The sequence below is a fragment of the Mytilus galloprovincialis genome, chromosome 10 (genome assembly GCF_965363235.1).
Source record: "Mytilus galloprovincialis chromosome 10, xbMytGall1.hap1.1, whole genome shotgun sequence".
Classification (NCBI taxonomy): domain Eukaryota; kingdom Metazoa; phylum Mollusca; class Bivalvia; order Mytilida; family Mytilidae; genus Mytilus; species Mytilus galloprovincialis.
The window spans coordinates 22,052,331-22,068,512 of NC_134847.1; the positions used below are offsets into that span (position 1 = coordinate 22,052,331).

General features: G+C 31.5%; 1 long non-coding RNA gene across 2 annotated transcripts; it reads left to right on the top strand.

Moving 5' to 3' along the window:
* The first annotated feature begins 1,032 nt into the window (after positions 1 to 1,032).
* Positions 1,033 to 14,960, top strand: LOC143047164 (uncharacterized). Of its 2 annotated transcripts, none has more exons than XR_012969424.1 (9): positions 1,033 to 1,190; positions 1,542 to 1,925; positions 2,619 to 2,813; positions 4,039 to 4,108; positions 5,322 to 5,500; positions 7,428 to 8,263; positions 9,623 to 9,768; positions 12,329 to 12,437; positions 14,510 to 14,960. It is a non-coding gene; the product is annotated as an uncharacterized LOC143047164 (long non-coding RNA). The 2 variants fall into 2 exon arrangements; XR_012969423.1 differs by having other exon boundaries at positions 4,039 to 4,084.
* The last annotated feature ends 1,222 nt before the right edge of the window (positions 14,961 to 16,182 follow it).

Genomic DNA, 16,182 nt, shown 5'->3' on the forward strand with positions numbered 1-16,182 from the left:
TTCGGAAATGTACTGTTGTAGATTTCAGATTGATTTCCAGAAATAAAAATCATACAAAAATGTTTCACGCAAATATTCTTCTTCAGACGTGTAAAGTTATACAACGGTTACTAGCCGGTCTGGATTGTGATAAAAAAAAAGCGCATGCAATGCATAAAATATATAATGTCGTGCCTCAGGGATGTGTTGAATTATAGAGATGCTTTATGCGGCACAAAGATAAGATTAATTTACCCAAATGTACTAAGAATTACCACGCAACTTAAATTTACTTAACTATTGGTTTGTTATCCTGTGCCAGACAGATGGCTGATATTCTGAGAAGAGACTTTGATGAAATGAAGTTTTCTGGGAACACAGATTTTGAAAACACGTCGCAGTGTTTAGATTTTAACAAAAAATAAGGCACCAAGGTCGAAAATAGTTCTAGTTCGTAATGAAGAAAATGTCAACCGTTTTCTAGCTTGGAGATCTCCGCACGCACCCGAATATAATAGACAAATACAATACAATAGGACACAAAACGTAACATAAAGAACTAAAGACCGAGCAACACGAACTCCAACAAAACGGTATACATTTCATACAAGTATAGGACTATATGAAGCGTCGTAACTGTTACGGCGACGTCAATAACGTTGTCGTTGTTTTTTGTTTTTTTAAACTCAAGATTCAACTTTAACAGGGTATAGCTTGAAAAGTAGCACGGTTGCTAAGGACTTTCTTTGCACCAATCGATTCCTCAGACATTTTAGAATCGTCTCATAAATTTTTTAAAAAATCGATTGTCTAAAATAATAGAAAATCTTGGAAATGTAACAATTCCTGCCGAATTTCATGATTTTCCCTATATATCCTTTGTAATTTTGGTGTATGATGCTGTTAACTTCAACAGCTCGTATCTCAAAAACGAAAACGGTTACCCCCTTTTTTTATTTTATTTTCCGATTTATTTTTACAAGCAGAATCTACATGTAAAATTTTGAAACAATCCATTGTGTAGTTTAATTACGTACACTTCGCCTTAAGAAGCAAGACATGTAAGATTTGTGAGTTCCATCAAAACAGAAAAGAGACAGTTCTGGAGCATCAGTGTCATTTGAATTGGCATGGGTCTAGTAAATCCATGGAGGCAGATATGACCGTGTCAATGGTCCACAGACTAAAAGATGATGAATGTGAAATTAATGGTATGTTTCATATTAAAAAAAAAAAATGCATTGAAAATATCATATAAAGGGAAATAATTCTTATTTCAAATATACTCTCAAATTTGAAAGGTGATCATTTTGTGATTTTTACAGGAAACTTGGATTTTATTCTTACACTTTTATGACATATACCAATGTCATGTACAAGTTCAGTTTATATTTATTTAAGTTGCTTTATTTACATTAGTTACATGTAATTAGATAATTAGGCACAATATAACAGCTATTACTATTTTCCAAATAAAGAAATATGCTTGCCGTTGTATATCTTGACCGCTCTTGTGTTGGCTTTTTTGTAGGTTTATAATTATTATTCAATCTTCTTTTCAGTCATATTTATAGATTATCATTGATTATCTCAACGAGATTGATTTTCTCGCTTGAGCTGGTACAGTTGAGATGACCAATGATAATCTGTTTATCGCTATTTTGCCTATGACGACGTTGTCAGTTTCAATGTCAATTTCGTTAGCAACGCCACATGACCTCCTTAGTTTCTAGCGATAATTTTTCCATCTCAAGCAATAAGCATGATATGAAAATTATCACAAAAAAAGATCAAAGTAAAAATATACAAAATAGCGATAAATGCTGATAATGATGCAGCAACATCTGAGCCAGACTTGAAGTTGAGTATGGAAACCTACAGAAAAAAGATGACCAGAACCATGTGAAGAAGGGGTTATCAAAAAGCCTGTGTAATATTTCAAAGAGGTATTTTTACTGATTAAATTTAGTATGTCTATGACAAGGCTTATTGTGCTTAATGCCATGTGAAGAAGGGGTTATCAACAAGCTTGTCTAACATTTCAAGGAGGTATTTTTACAAATTAATTTTAGTGTTACAAGTATGTCTATGACAAGGCTTAATGTGCTTAATGCCATGTGAAGAAGGGGTTATCAACAAGCTTGTCTAACATTTCAAAGAGGTATTTTTACAAATTAATTTTAGTGTTACAAGTATGTCTATGACAAGGCTTAAGCCCATCCTTTACTAAATCAAATCATACTTATAGATCTTATTATATTGATCTGTGAAGATTACTAACTCTAAAAATACATTACAATGAAATTTCAATTTGTGTTGTTCAAAGACATATAAAGGTCTTTGTGTTGATTGAATTCACAAACATTACATGTACATGGAAAATTGAAAGAACTAAATTAGTATATATATATATATGAGTAATCTTCATGGCTTATGGAACAACCAAATAGTTTTTAGTGAGGCTATATAAACTTTAGAATGAAAGGCAGACATTGAAAAAATAGAAACTTAAGGACCCTTTTTTTTTAAATTGAAAGGTAGATGCATGAATCCATGATTGAAGATTTCATACATGGCCCATAAAAGTCGGAAGGCTTTTTTAAATTTGTTACATTAATTATTTGTTTCTTATTTTGTAGTTACAAAGAATTGCAAAAGGATGAAACAAAAACATATATATTGAGGTGCTTTATGTATGCCATTTAGGGAGGTGACAATGAAGATGGCATTAAGATTGGCCTGAAAAGAATTGTACCACATATTTTTGAATCACATGAACATTGTAAAGATGTAAAAGACTGGTGTATCTATTATCAAGATCCAGAAAAAAATATGTAAGATCTTCTATATACTGGTACTGACAACATATTATTTTCTGTATTGTCTTATTTCTCAAAGAATTAATAGATATAAGAAGATGTGGTATGAGTGCCAATGACACACCTCTTCCATCCAAGTCACAATTTGTAAAAAGAAACCAATTATATATGTGTCAATTCCTAGAATCCTAAAATTGATTCTTTAATATGCTGAATCTAACCATGTATTAAGTTTTTGGATTTATGACACGGTTTTAAATTGGTCAACATTGAGGTCCAACAGGTCAAAGTTTTAAGCAGCAGACTCTTGTCAAACAGTTTGTAGGAGAAAATTATTCTGCCCACAATGCAATAGAGAATGTGGATTCATTAAAAACTTTATATGACAGTAAATTAACCTCACTAGTGAAATCTGATGATGTATTTTCCATTTTATACCACAATTGCATGGACTCCTACTTTGACTTACTAAGTAGTAAAATTATTTCAAGGCTAGTTTGCATGCAACTAGAAAAAGATGGTATATCGACTAAAATTTGTCTTTCAGGACCATAAGATACCTCCAAAGAGTGTGAAATGCATTTAGGACTACTTTCAGACTGAGGAATGCATTTTGTATGGCCAAAAAATAGATATATGTCTGTGTTTTCCTATAACCTGACTGTGTCTACCCTCATACTTGTTTTATTATTCTCCCATCACAATGAAGTTGCCAAGGATAAGATGTTTCAGTCTGTCAGTTTTTCTGTCCTTTTCTTGTTAGTTCAACTTCTTTAAAGTCCCTCAAATTAAAAAAAATAATGCATTTGTTTTTTATAACTCAATGGATAGTTTCATTATAAAAACTTATGTACGTATACTTTTTCTGAAGAAAATTCTTTTAATTGTTCATATTCAGAAGTTTACTTTATTTTAATTGCTTGCTTCCAGGAATCAATCTCCCGACAAATTTTCCGTATTGGGTTTCCGGGTTGAGTTCAATATCTGAAACTTCCAAATTTGGCTGGTATTAGCATATAAAAGATGCCATATTCGAGTTGCCAAATCTTTTTAACGTATGGTTTAAATCCTTTGAGTTTTCTTCAAGTGTCTAGCTTGGCCTAGTTTATCAATGGGATAAAAACAAGAAAAATTAAACGACAGGTTTTTTTTGTGTATAGTGTTGGGTACCCCCTTAAATAGTCCCATATATTGTCTTTTTTACTATTCAACTAATTCAAACTCTTTATTTTTCTTACAGATGCAGGAGTCCACATGAAGATATAGGATATAGAAGCACAAAGATAGTTAAGTTTTATTCATACTTTTAGGTCAGTGGATACAGTAGCACATTTAAAGTAGGAAGTGACAGTTTTATTGATTTCCCTCATAATAGCTCTAGTGAAAAAGATAGCTATGAAACAGTACAGAAACTTACCTAATATTAGTGTCCAATGACTATTAGTAATTCTAATTACATACATATTCAGGACGAGAACAATGTATTAATAAACCTGCATTCTCTACTATTAGTCTACTTGTGAACTAAACTGAACGTAAATTTTCCAACGGGCTTATCATGTGCTCTTGGTGCAGCTCTTTATTAAAATATGCATCTTATTAGAAACTATCTCATTAGCCTTTAATATTTCAGATTGTTTCTTTTACAGTTTCTACGGTACTTTAATTTTTTTTCAAGTTTACATTTAGTCAATGGGAGATAACTCTGACCACATGATGTTTATTTTTATTTTTGTGGGATGAACAGTAAATTGATTGATTCTTCCAGATTAATTAGTAATTTTTATTTCAATTGATAGGTTAGATATAGCTAGATACTGTTAATTCAGATATTATTGCATGCACTCATTATTGTTATTTTTGAAGAATGGACAAAAATGCAAGATTAATTATTGCAATTCATATTGATTTTTATAATGTATCCGATATCAGAATGCAATTTCTAATAATTGCGATACTCACTAAGTCGCATTATTTGCAAAATTTAAAAAAAAGTTGCTGCATCTTCCGATCTTTATTCTTTCTAATATGTCAGGTTTATCGGTCGTCCCATTTTCTATATCACTCTGTTCAGCTCTTAATATTATTCCGTATCATGTCTTTTTGACGTCAAATACATTGACCCGGCCTTAATAACTTTGACCCGGACATATCAGCGACATCATAATGTTTGAACCGACGTTAATAACTTTGACCCGAACTTATCAAGTCATCTTTTGTGTGCTGTGAAACAAAGAAAACACTTCTGAAACACGCAAATATAGCCCAATAAATCGATTATCAGATTATCTGCATATTGATATTGTAAAATATCAGCTGCTTGACATTATATGAAGGCTTTTTGATCTTGTTCGCTACGCTCACTCGACAAAAAGCTTCATATTATGTCTCGCAGCTGATATTTTACGATATCAACATGCAGATAACCTGATAATCGGTACTTATCCCCCTTTTATTACTTGATAAGCCCCAAAATAAGAAAACAACTGTTGATATTTAATGCCAACATAATTTCTTTTACAGGTAATAATATTAGAGAATACAGTTACAGTGAACATCAGACTGGAAAATCTTGTTGTGAATCTAAAATTGCCCACATGAGAACAAAGATGAAAACCTTTGTGGCTTCAGGAAAAGACATGATAACTGCCAAAGATATGAAAGTTACTATTGATGATGGGTCAAGTGTTGTTGATTGTCAGGTAGCATATGTTACAGTTTATCATTTAAATCCCACAAATGTGGGACACATGTTTAATGTTATAGATTTATGTTTTCTTCAATTTGCTGAAAAGTAATGCCAGGTGGTTCACAGTAATAAAATTTTGTATGTGGATGCTCAATGTTAAGTAACAGTACATTTCAATGTTTATTTTGAGGCTCTATAGAAACTTCCTGCAACTTTTTATGTATGTGCCTGTCCCGAGTGATTAAATTTTTTTATACAATGGGTTCGGAAAGGGATAAATTTCCATAGAGTTAGAGAATTATATATAAAATAACACTGTAAAAGATTTGTAGGCCATCATACCTATGTAATTATTGTATATTCAACAGGATCAAGAACTATTTAGATATATTTTGTACATCCTTACTTTTTTTTTAGTTAAATTTACACATTGGTATATTTCTTTCAGATTACAATTGAGGATGAAGATATCTTTTATATAAGGCCATCTGATATAATTAATTTGCAGCTATCAAAAGTTAAAATTGCCACTCAAATTCAAAGATATATTTGTCTGTCTGTCAAATCCTCCATATGTCTTGTCACAAATGGTAACTCCTCTTTTAAACCAATGGGCTGATGAGTTTAATATTTACACAGTTGCAGTACACAACCTGAGCACATGCATACAGGAAAATAAGGATGGTTCAAAATATTTTAATTGAGATAATTGAACTATTCTTAGTTTAATATTGCAATGTGTGTCAACACTGGTCTTGTAAACACAACTCCTCATAAATGGCATGATGAGTACTGATGAAACATTACTTATAATGTTGCAATAAGCAACTGCGAATGTGCACAATGGAAAATAATTGTGATCTAAAATATTTCAAGGGAGATAATTGAACTAACTTATCTACATTGCAATATGTTGCAACAGGTTTAATGTAAGATCATGCAACCCTCTTTAATGGTTTGCATGAAATTGATTAAACTTTTTACAGTTGCAAAACACAGTCATGGAATATATTATTTACTGTTTATGCCCCTTTATAACTTGCAAAAGCAATGAATTTGTGTTTGTAAATGTTTTTATGCCCCACCTACGATAGTAGAGGGGCATTATGTTTTCTGGTCTGTGGCTCCGTTCGTTCGTCCGTTATTCCGTCTGTGCGTCCGTTCGTTCGTCCGTTATTCCGTCTGTGCGTCCGTTCGTTCAGGTTAAAGTTTTTGGTCAAGGTAGTTTTTGATGAAGCTGAAGTCCAATCAACTTGAAACTTAGTACACTTGTTGCTTGTGATATGATCTTTCTAATTTTAAAGCCAAATTAGACTTTTGACCCCAATTTCACAGTCCACTGAACATAGAAAATGAAAGTCAGAGTTTCAGGTTAAAGTTTTTGGTCAAGGTAGTTTTTGATGAAGCTGAAGTCCAATCAACTTGAAACTTAATACACTTGTTGCTTATGATATGATCTTTATAATTTTTAAGCCAAATTAGACTTTTGACCCCAATTTCACGGTCCACTGAACATAGAAAATGAAAGTCAGAGTTTCAGGTTCAAGTTTTTGGTCAAGGTAGTTTTTGATGAAGCTGAAGTCCAATCAACTTGAAACTTAATACACTTGTCGCTTATGATATGATCTTTATAATTTTTAAGCCAAATTAGACTTTTGATCCCAATTTCACGGTCCACTGAACATAGAAAATGAAAGTGGGAATTTCAGGTTAAAGTTTTTGGTCAAGGTTGTTTTTGATAAAATTGAAGTCCAATCAACTTGAAACTTAGTGCATATGTTCCCTATAGTATAATCTTTCTTATTTTAATGCCAAATTAGATTATTACCCAATTTCACGGTCCATGGAACATGGAAAAGGATAGTGCGAGTGGGGCATCCGTGTACTTTGGACACATTCTTGTTTAAATAATATCTTTTGCTTTAACATTTCTGATACAGGTATCCAAAAGAATTGAATTTCATATCACACCAGGACACAGGGATAAAGCGGGGAAAAGACATGAAGTCTCCTATGGCCAAGAACTCAAAAGAACAAAGAATATATGTTGGTGACTCTGTGCCCAATGGAGTCAATGGTGAAAGTGGGAAAGTTGATGATTGTTTTTAAAAGTTGTTTTATTTTTTATACATTACTTTTATTCTCAAAAGTTGTAATAACCAGCATGCCTTGCAATATTTTGAATTTCCTCAGTAATGGCAAGAGTATGAAAAGGATTGAAAAACATAATACAAATATAAATAATGTGAATCAACTAATATAAGATTCATGATATTGCTCATTATCTTCCAGAATACTTTAATAATCTTTAACATATAATGGCCAAATAAAATCTATCAAAGAATCTATAACCAAAACTACAAAGATTTTGTAGTCTTGCTTTATGTAAACATGCATTTTATTATACATGTACCCTAAATATTAAGGAGAGATACATATTGATGTGTAAGTTTGTTCATCTGTACATTTGTCGGTTTGTCCGTAAAAACATGTTTTTATACTACATAGCTAAAAATAAAAATGTGAGAAAAAAAATCTAGCTATTCTATAAAATTCCACATAGTATTAACAACTTTTAATAACACAGAGTTCAGATTTTTTCTTTATATTTTGAAAGTGAAGGGAAAGTGATGTATGATTCCTTTTTGAAAAAAGATGTTATTGTTACTTCACAGTGGGGTAAAGTATTGATGGACAATACAATGGCAGCATAGTTTTGTCACAGTATACGTACTAGGCGCTGCTGTGAGCTGAAGAAAATTGCAGATTTTGTAAGGTGAGAAATATTATACAATTATCATGATAAATATATAACCTCACTGTCAATGCTTTAGACATTACCTAATGATGTTTTTGTACTGCAACTAAACACATTGATATCTATTCAAATTTTAACACTCTTTTCAGACTTTTTTTCATCTCAAATGAACTTCTAATGGTGGAAAATTTGGCCCTGATAAAATCAACATTGCACAAAATATTACTTTCCTACTATAATCAGGAAACAACACTACATTTACATGTAGTTGCAGTAAGAAGTATGCCAAAGAAATATTGTGTATTTTTATGTCCCCACTTTAGCGCAGAGGGCATTAAGTTTTATTATTATATCTTACATATATTTTAAACAATTCTATTAGTTGAAACGTTGTTACATGATATGGAATAATTCAGTTGTTTTTCATTCAATTGCAAGGAAGGACAAATAACCCTATTATTCACCGGCAAATAACCTTTTGAGTTTGTTGATTAGTGCTTGAGTTATCTCCCATGAAAATGACGTCACAGATGTAAATAAACAAAATGGCAGCGTTCACGTTAGACTGGAAGCCCATTGAGAGACGAGAAAATAGGGCATTGGACATGAACAGAGTGCCAGCAACTGATGATATCTCTTATAAAGTAACGGTCCTTTTCAGGGCCATCAATATTTTACAAAAAGATTCTACCTTTGTTGTACATTCGAGAAATTCTAGAACACAAATGTATTTTCAAATGTCAGCTTGTCTTTGTTATCTAAAGTTAAAAGAATATAGAAAGTTATCAAAAGACCTTTCCATTGTTAGTTCGGTATAATAAAACAAGTGGGGCCCCTGAGAATCGATGAATATCCAAATTGTCAACCCTTAAAAGTTATTTCACCTGGGGTTGTGCCCTCATTGAAATAACCTTCTCGTGTTGACAATTTTGGATATTCACCTTTTCAACGGCCATAATTGTATAGTGTTGTTCATCTGTTCGTTGATTATTTTATATAGTTACATCCCAAAAATGGTTTTCATTCTCTAACTTAAGATTTCCACGACCAAATGTAACTTATGAAACTTATACACTATGCTTATAACCTATAAAAAAAAACAAGTTTGAATTTAGAATTTTATTGGTGACACTTTAACTGTTCTAGAATTACAACTTACAATTTAAAAATATTAAAAATTGTTGAATTTTTCATTTCTGTTTTATATTAACTTTAGTTAGCCTCAACCTGAAGGTAGGAAAAAACTTTTATAAATTGGTCTCTTAATATTGTAATGTGTTTTATATCAAATATTTTATAGAGGTGAGATTATAATATATTATTTGTTGTTGTTATTGTTGTTTGTCATTTCTAATTGTTTCAAATTTGAGTATATAGGTAGTATTTTAGCAAAGGTGAGAGCCAAGAAAAAAGGAAATATTGCAGGAGGTAGATCAGTACCCATCACATTCCACTAACCATTGCATCAAAAGACAGAAAAAGGCTGATGAGCTAAATAAAGCAGAGTTGTTGGATCGTCATAGGTAAATAAACATATACATGTCAGGGTAAATCTGAAAATAACGTATGAAAGAATTTTAAAAAGTACAAAATTATATAGTTTAGTGGTGAAATCACTATAGCAGAGCAAGTATATAAGTACCGATCAAATCACCAGTTCATTCAGCAAGGCAAACATTGATGAAATTAATTCAATGCTAGAAATTCTTCAAATACCAAATTCTAATTAATCTTAATGAAAACAATGTATATTCACACCTTTAAAATCTGTTTTTGTGCTTGTATGCTAATTTTAGACAGTTAATTGTGAACATATATGCCATGAAAATTTGTGACATTATCCAATCCAAATAAATGCAAAATTAAGAAATAATTTCTATCATGTCATGCTCTATGCTCATTTTAACATGGGTAGGCATTATATTTGTTGATATTTTACACTGAACGTTTGCAAGGTATAAAATGTGGTCAAATATAATGCCTAATCATGTTAAAATGAGCATAGAGCATGACATGATAGAAATTATTTCTTAATTTTGTATTTATTTCTGACTTGATATATCAACAAACTTGTTTTGTGGGTTTTCTTTACAATTTTTCTTAAATTGTAAGAATTCTTTATTCAGATTCCTAATCTATGGCAAATGTGACGTTTGTGTAATGTGACGTTACAAACGTCAAACAAATCAATCTATGGCAGGTTTTTATTTTCTCCAAATCTATGGCAGATCTTTTTCATAACGTCACAATTGAATAACGCCAAATTACATTGTCGATGGCAGAACCCAAAGATTTCTTCCAACTGAGATCAACTGAAGGTATTTCCCTAGACAACGATTTGCGGATGGTTTAAAGGGAGATGGTTTATCCCAAAGAGGGACAAAATGTGCTGAATAAGGACACTGCTGATTTCAGTATCAGATGTTTTAGAAAAGGATTTATATTAAATATTTTACGGCTAGCAAAGTTTATAAAGTGAAGATCAAATTACCGATACTAGTCTGATTTTAAAAATTGTCATAAGGTAAAAAAAAAGTATTAACAATGAAATCAGTAACATTACTAGTATAGAAAGTCCCTGCATTATGTGAAAATTCAAACTGTTCTTTTTTATTTGTCTTTTTTATATAAAAACCTGCCTTCTTGGTTGATAAGGGACTTAAGTTTGTTTTAAGTTCTATGAATTTATTATACCCCCGCTTTAAATTATACCCCCGCTTTAAAAAAGGGGGGGTATACTGTTTTACCTCTGTCTGTCAGTCCGTCCGTCAGTCCGTCAGTCAGTCCGTCCCATGAAACTTTCGTCACATTTTTCTCAGGAACTACACATCCACCTTTTCTGTAATTTGGTATCAACATTTATATATGTCAGCCATACCGTGTGATGCGTTTTCAGATTCATCACTTGACAACTTCCTGTTTACCGAACACTTGTCTGATTTTACACATGATAGCCAAGTTGAAAATTTTCGTCACATTTTTCTCAGGAACTACAATACAAGGATTTCTGAAATTTGGTTTCAGGATTTATATAAGTCAGCTATACCGTGTGATGTGTTTTCAGATTCATCACTCGACAACTTCCTGTTTACCGAACACTTGTATGATTTTACACATGATAGCCAAGTTGAAAATTTTCGTCACATTTTTCTCAGGAACTACAATACAAGGATTTCTGAAATTTGGTTTCAGGATTTATATAAGTCAGCTATACCGTGTGATGCGTTTTCAGATTCATCACTCGACTACTTCCTGTTTACCGAACACTTGTATGATTTTACACATGATAACCAAGTTAAAAATTTTCGTCACATTTTTCTCAGGAACTACAATACAAGGATTTCTGAAATTTGGTTTCAGGATTTTTATAAGTCAGCTATACCGTGTGATGCGTTTTCAGATTCATCACTCGACAACTTCCTGTTTACCGAACACTTGCATATTTTTACACTATTAATATTATCCACTTGCGGCGGGGGTATCATCAGTGAGCAGTAGCTCGCAGTTTCACTTGTTATTATTAAAATGTTCTGGTTGACCATTATGGAATGTTTATTTCACAAAAGTTTATAGGCATGATCCCGTTGTCGTACATAGATATAGGAAGATGTGGTATGAGTGCCAATAAGACAATTCTCCATCCAAGTCAAAATTTATAAAAGTAATCCATAATAGGTCAAGCTTAAAACCAAGGGTCTAATCTATATCAAAACGAGAAACGAGAAGTCCACTTGTTAAAGACAAGTCATTGGCTGTATATGTACTGCATTGTTTTCCTTTTGCACAACATTTGCCATAGATTTGGAAACAACAAAAATCCGCCATAAATTAGGAAATTACAAAATTTGCCATAGATTAGGATTGTAAAAAAATTGCCATAGATTTGGGATAGCATGACATCACATTTGACATAGATTAGGAATCTGCCATAGATTTGGAACCCACCATAGATTTGAGTCCTACATATATCATATATAAAAATATATTTTATCGATTTTGTTCAAATTATATACCTTTATTTGCCACTTTCTGATGGTTTCGTTTAACGATAAATGTTTAACAGTTGTTATTATTACATTTTAGGTCAAAGATCTGTAAAACGAAGCCCTGATGGAAAAAATTAAAAAATACAGAGGCAGAACAAAAAATGGTGAAAAATTAAGAATAGGAGATGTAATTTATTAATGATCAAGTAAGTATTCACTGAAAACAGTTATGTGTTTTAACTTTTTTATAAAAATCTGAAATATTCAGTTTGGTTGTTTAGATTTATATTAAATGAAAACAAGACTATATAGCAGTCAGCATACTATATATAGAAAACTAAAGGCTGCAGAGTCAATCCCAAACAACAATAAAAATGAGGTGATTTCTAATGCTCCAGAAGGGTAATCAATTACTGCCCTATTTTGGCAACTGTCTTCTTGCTCCACATTTGTACTAGTATTGTAATGGTATTTGTATGGTTTGATGGTTTCATTTGATGAAAAAAGAATTAAGTTTAATAGATAAGAAAACTACAAACATTTATAAGTCTTTGCTTTGCACAAGATAGACAAATTTATGAACATAAAAAATCCTATCTTAGTCGAAAAAAATCTTTTGTCTAAGATTAATATTTTCAAAAATGAAGAATCGTACAGGGAAAAGTACCTAAGGGAGCTACCATTTGATTTTTATGGGGGGGGGCTAGGATGAAATTTGAAAAAAATAGGCAGGACAGGAGTTTTGAGTAAAAAAGAAGGCAGGATGAGACACTTGCAAAAAAAAAAAAGTCAGGACGACAATTTAGGTAAAAAAAAGTCCGGATAAACTAAAAAAAAAAAGGCAGGACCGAACAGAGTGAAAAATAAAAAGGCAGGACAGAGATTACAGCTAAAAAAAAATTCAGGACAAAATTTTTCATCCTAGCCCCCCCATAAAAATCAAATGGTAGCGCCCTAATATAGATTTATGTTTTGGTTTTTTTTGCTGGTCAAACTTGGTAAAATAATAAATGTTTCTACTACACTGGTAAACATTTCAAGAATGGTTAAATTAGATGATGAAGATAGAGTATTTAATTGTTATAAACTACGTGAATCATCTGATGAATGATCTCTTTCAATTGACGATGTGCATGGTTTTGTGCATGTTGTGCATGATTGTGGTCATTGCCGATGTTGTGTTATAATGGCAAGGAATGATAGAAAAATTACCAGGGTTTATCATCCTGTTTTTTTATACTAACCCAAAAAAAATTCGGGATTGTATAATGGTATGATGTCGTCGTCTGCGTCGTCTTCATCGTCTGCGTTGTCCTCGTCCGAAGACACATTGGTTTCCGGATAATAACTTTAGTTTAAGTAAATAGATTTTCATGAAATTTTTTCAGAAGGTTCAATACCACAAAAGAAAGGTTGAGATTGATTATGGGGATGATGGTCCTAAATGATTAGGAATTAAGGGCCCAAAAGGAACCCAAAACAAGCATTTTTCTAGTTTCAGTATAATAACTTGTGTAGAAGTATTTCAATTGCTCTGAAATCATACCACAATGTATCATATAACAATGGGGAGGCTTGGATTAAGTTTTGGGTTAATTGCCCAAAATATGTAGGAATTAGGGGCCTAAAAAGGGCCAAAAAGAAGCATGTTTCTAGTTTCCAAACAATCATGACAATAACTTTTGTTTAAGTGTATGGATCTCTCTGAAATTGTACTACAAGGTTCAATACTGCAATGGAAAGCATGGGATTGAGTTTAAGGGTTATTGCTCCAAGGAGGTCTCAAAAAGTTGGGGGGGGGGGGATTTTTTGTTTACCAATTTTTGAAGAGCTTCCTTTTTTTCAAAATTTTTCAAATTTCGAATTTTGAAAAGTTTCAAGAAGAAATCTTCTATTGCACAGTATTGTGCAATAGATTTGTGAGATCTTTGATCACATTAATTTTGTGAAAAAAACTTTATAATGTCAAAAACTTGATCACAATCCAAATTCAGACAGAATCAAGCTTATATATTGTGACAAAATTTGCCCCAACTGTTCAGGGTTCAACCACTGGGGTCGTATATAGCTGTGCCCTGTGGTTAATTAATAAGTTTAAAATGAATTTCAACCATAAATTGTGATAATTTTTTATTCTTTTTTTTCTGTTGTATAGCATATTTTTGGTTGATAGAGAATTGTTTACCAATAATAACTATCAAAAATATTCATGTTCCGTTTGTATTTTTTCCATAATTGTTTCAAAATTTACTTGTGTTAATTTCTTTCTTTTTATGAGATCTCAACTCTTGCTGAAACTTGACGACAAGATAAGAAGCCAAGATCAACAATACTTTGGAACTACATCAACACGTATAATCAGAGTAATGTATTAGTGTCAGACTCCATATGAGAACCAATCTACACTTGGTGTCTACATGTATATGCAATGTGTTGTCAGAATCCAGGCACTTAAGAAGCCAAAGATCAATTTTAATTTGGAACTGTATGCTTTAGTGCTGGCAAAATCCATAAAAAAATCCCAAGATCACAAAAGAACCTACTTTATCTACCTGTCACAATGATGAATACAGATTATTGATTCTTGTAAAAAAAAACAATGAAGAAGAATATTGATATAAAAAATAATGAAAAATAAGGATTGTATTATAATGTACATGATATATACATGTCAACAATTACTAGTATATTGAAAATAAAAATGTTAATAAACGTCTTATAAATTTTAATTGAGATGTTTTAGTTTAATTGTTTTGCTGCCTGTAGTGAAGTTTTCTGCAGATATGATTCATGATATGCAAACTGCAATATATGCAGTTGTCTTTAATACAGAAGGTAGATAATGAGATTTGTACATTTTGGAAATCACAATACCAAATGACAGTTCTGGTATAAATCACAATACCAAATGACAGTTCTGGTATAAATCACTATACCAAATGACAGTTCTGGTATATATCACAATACCAAATGACAGTTCTGGTATAAATCACAATACCAAATGACAGTTCTGGTATATATCACAATACCAAATGACAGTTCTGGTATAAATCACAATACCAAATGACAGTTCTGGTATAAATCACAATACCAAATGACAGTTCTGGTATATGCACATGCCTTTGCATCATCTTTTACCTCTGACATAAATGACCATTATTTACATCATCTTTTACCTCTGACATAAATGACCATTATTTACATCATTTGGCATTTGTTGTCCATCTATATGCTATTCAGTTTCTATTTCAAAAGTTATACTTTCTGGATATAAGGAGAAATACAATATAGTTTTGTTCAATGAGAGAACAACCAAACAAAACAAACAAAAGAATTATGTAAGATAAGATTTATTTTATATACATGTATTGTTTGGAAAAACTTGTCTTACTAATTGATAACATTTTACCTATGGTAAATTCTGAAATTATTTCGTGCATTTATTATTGCAATTCTCAAGAATCAACTAAATTTTTAGTTTAATTATTAGGATAATAAAAAAATTCTGCATTAAGATGTTTATTAATTCAGTTATCGCAATGTGAGTTCTTATTATTGCACCCTGTTGCATTATTTGCATTTATTAAAACATCATAATAATTTCTGAATTTACAGTATCATAATCATGATTATGATCCAGAGATTACTTATCATGAAATCAGATAAATATTGTTTTGTAAAATTAGATATGCACTGAAATTAATACAGATTGCAACAAAGAAATCAACCTCTTTCCAAATTTATGGATAAGTGATCAAGGTAAAAGATACCTGACTATTGTTGTTTATCAGATACTGTTGTAGGTGATATGTCATTTGTCAATTTCATGTTTTAAAATTTTGTGTTTTTCCAATACCAATGTCAAGTTTTAAAATTTGTGTTTTTCAAATGCTAGAAGTACATGTACATGTAGGATTGTCTGTCAGATTTGTCATATTTCTATGTTAACTA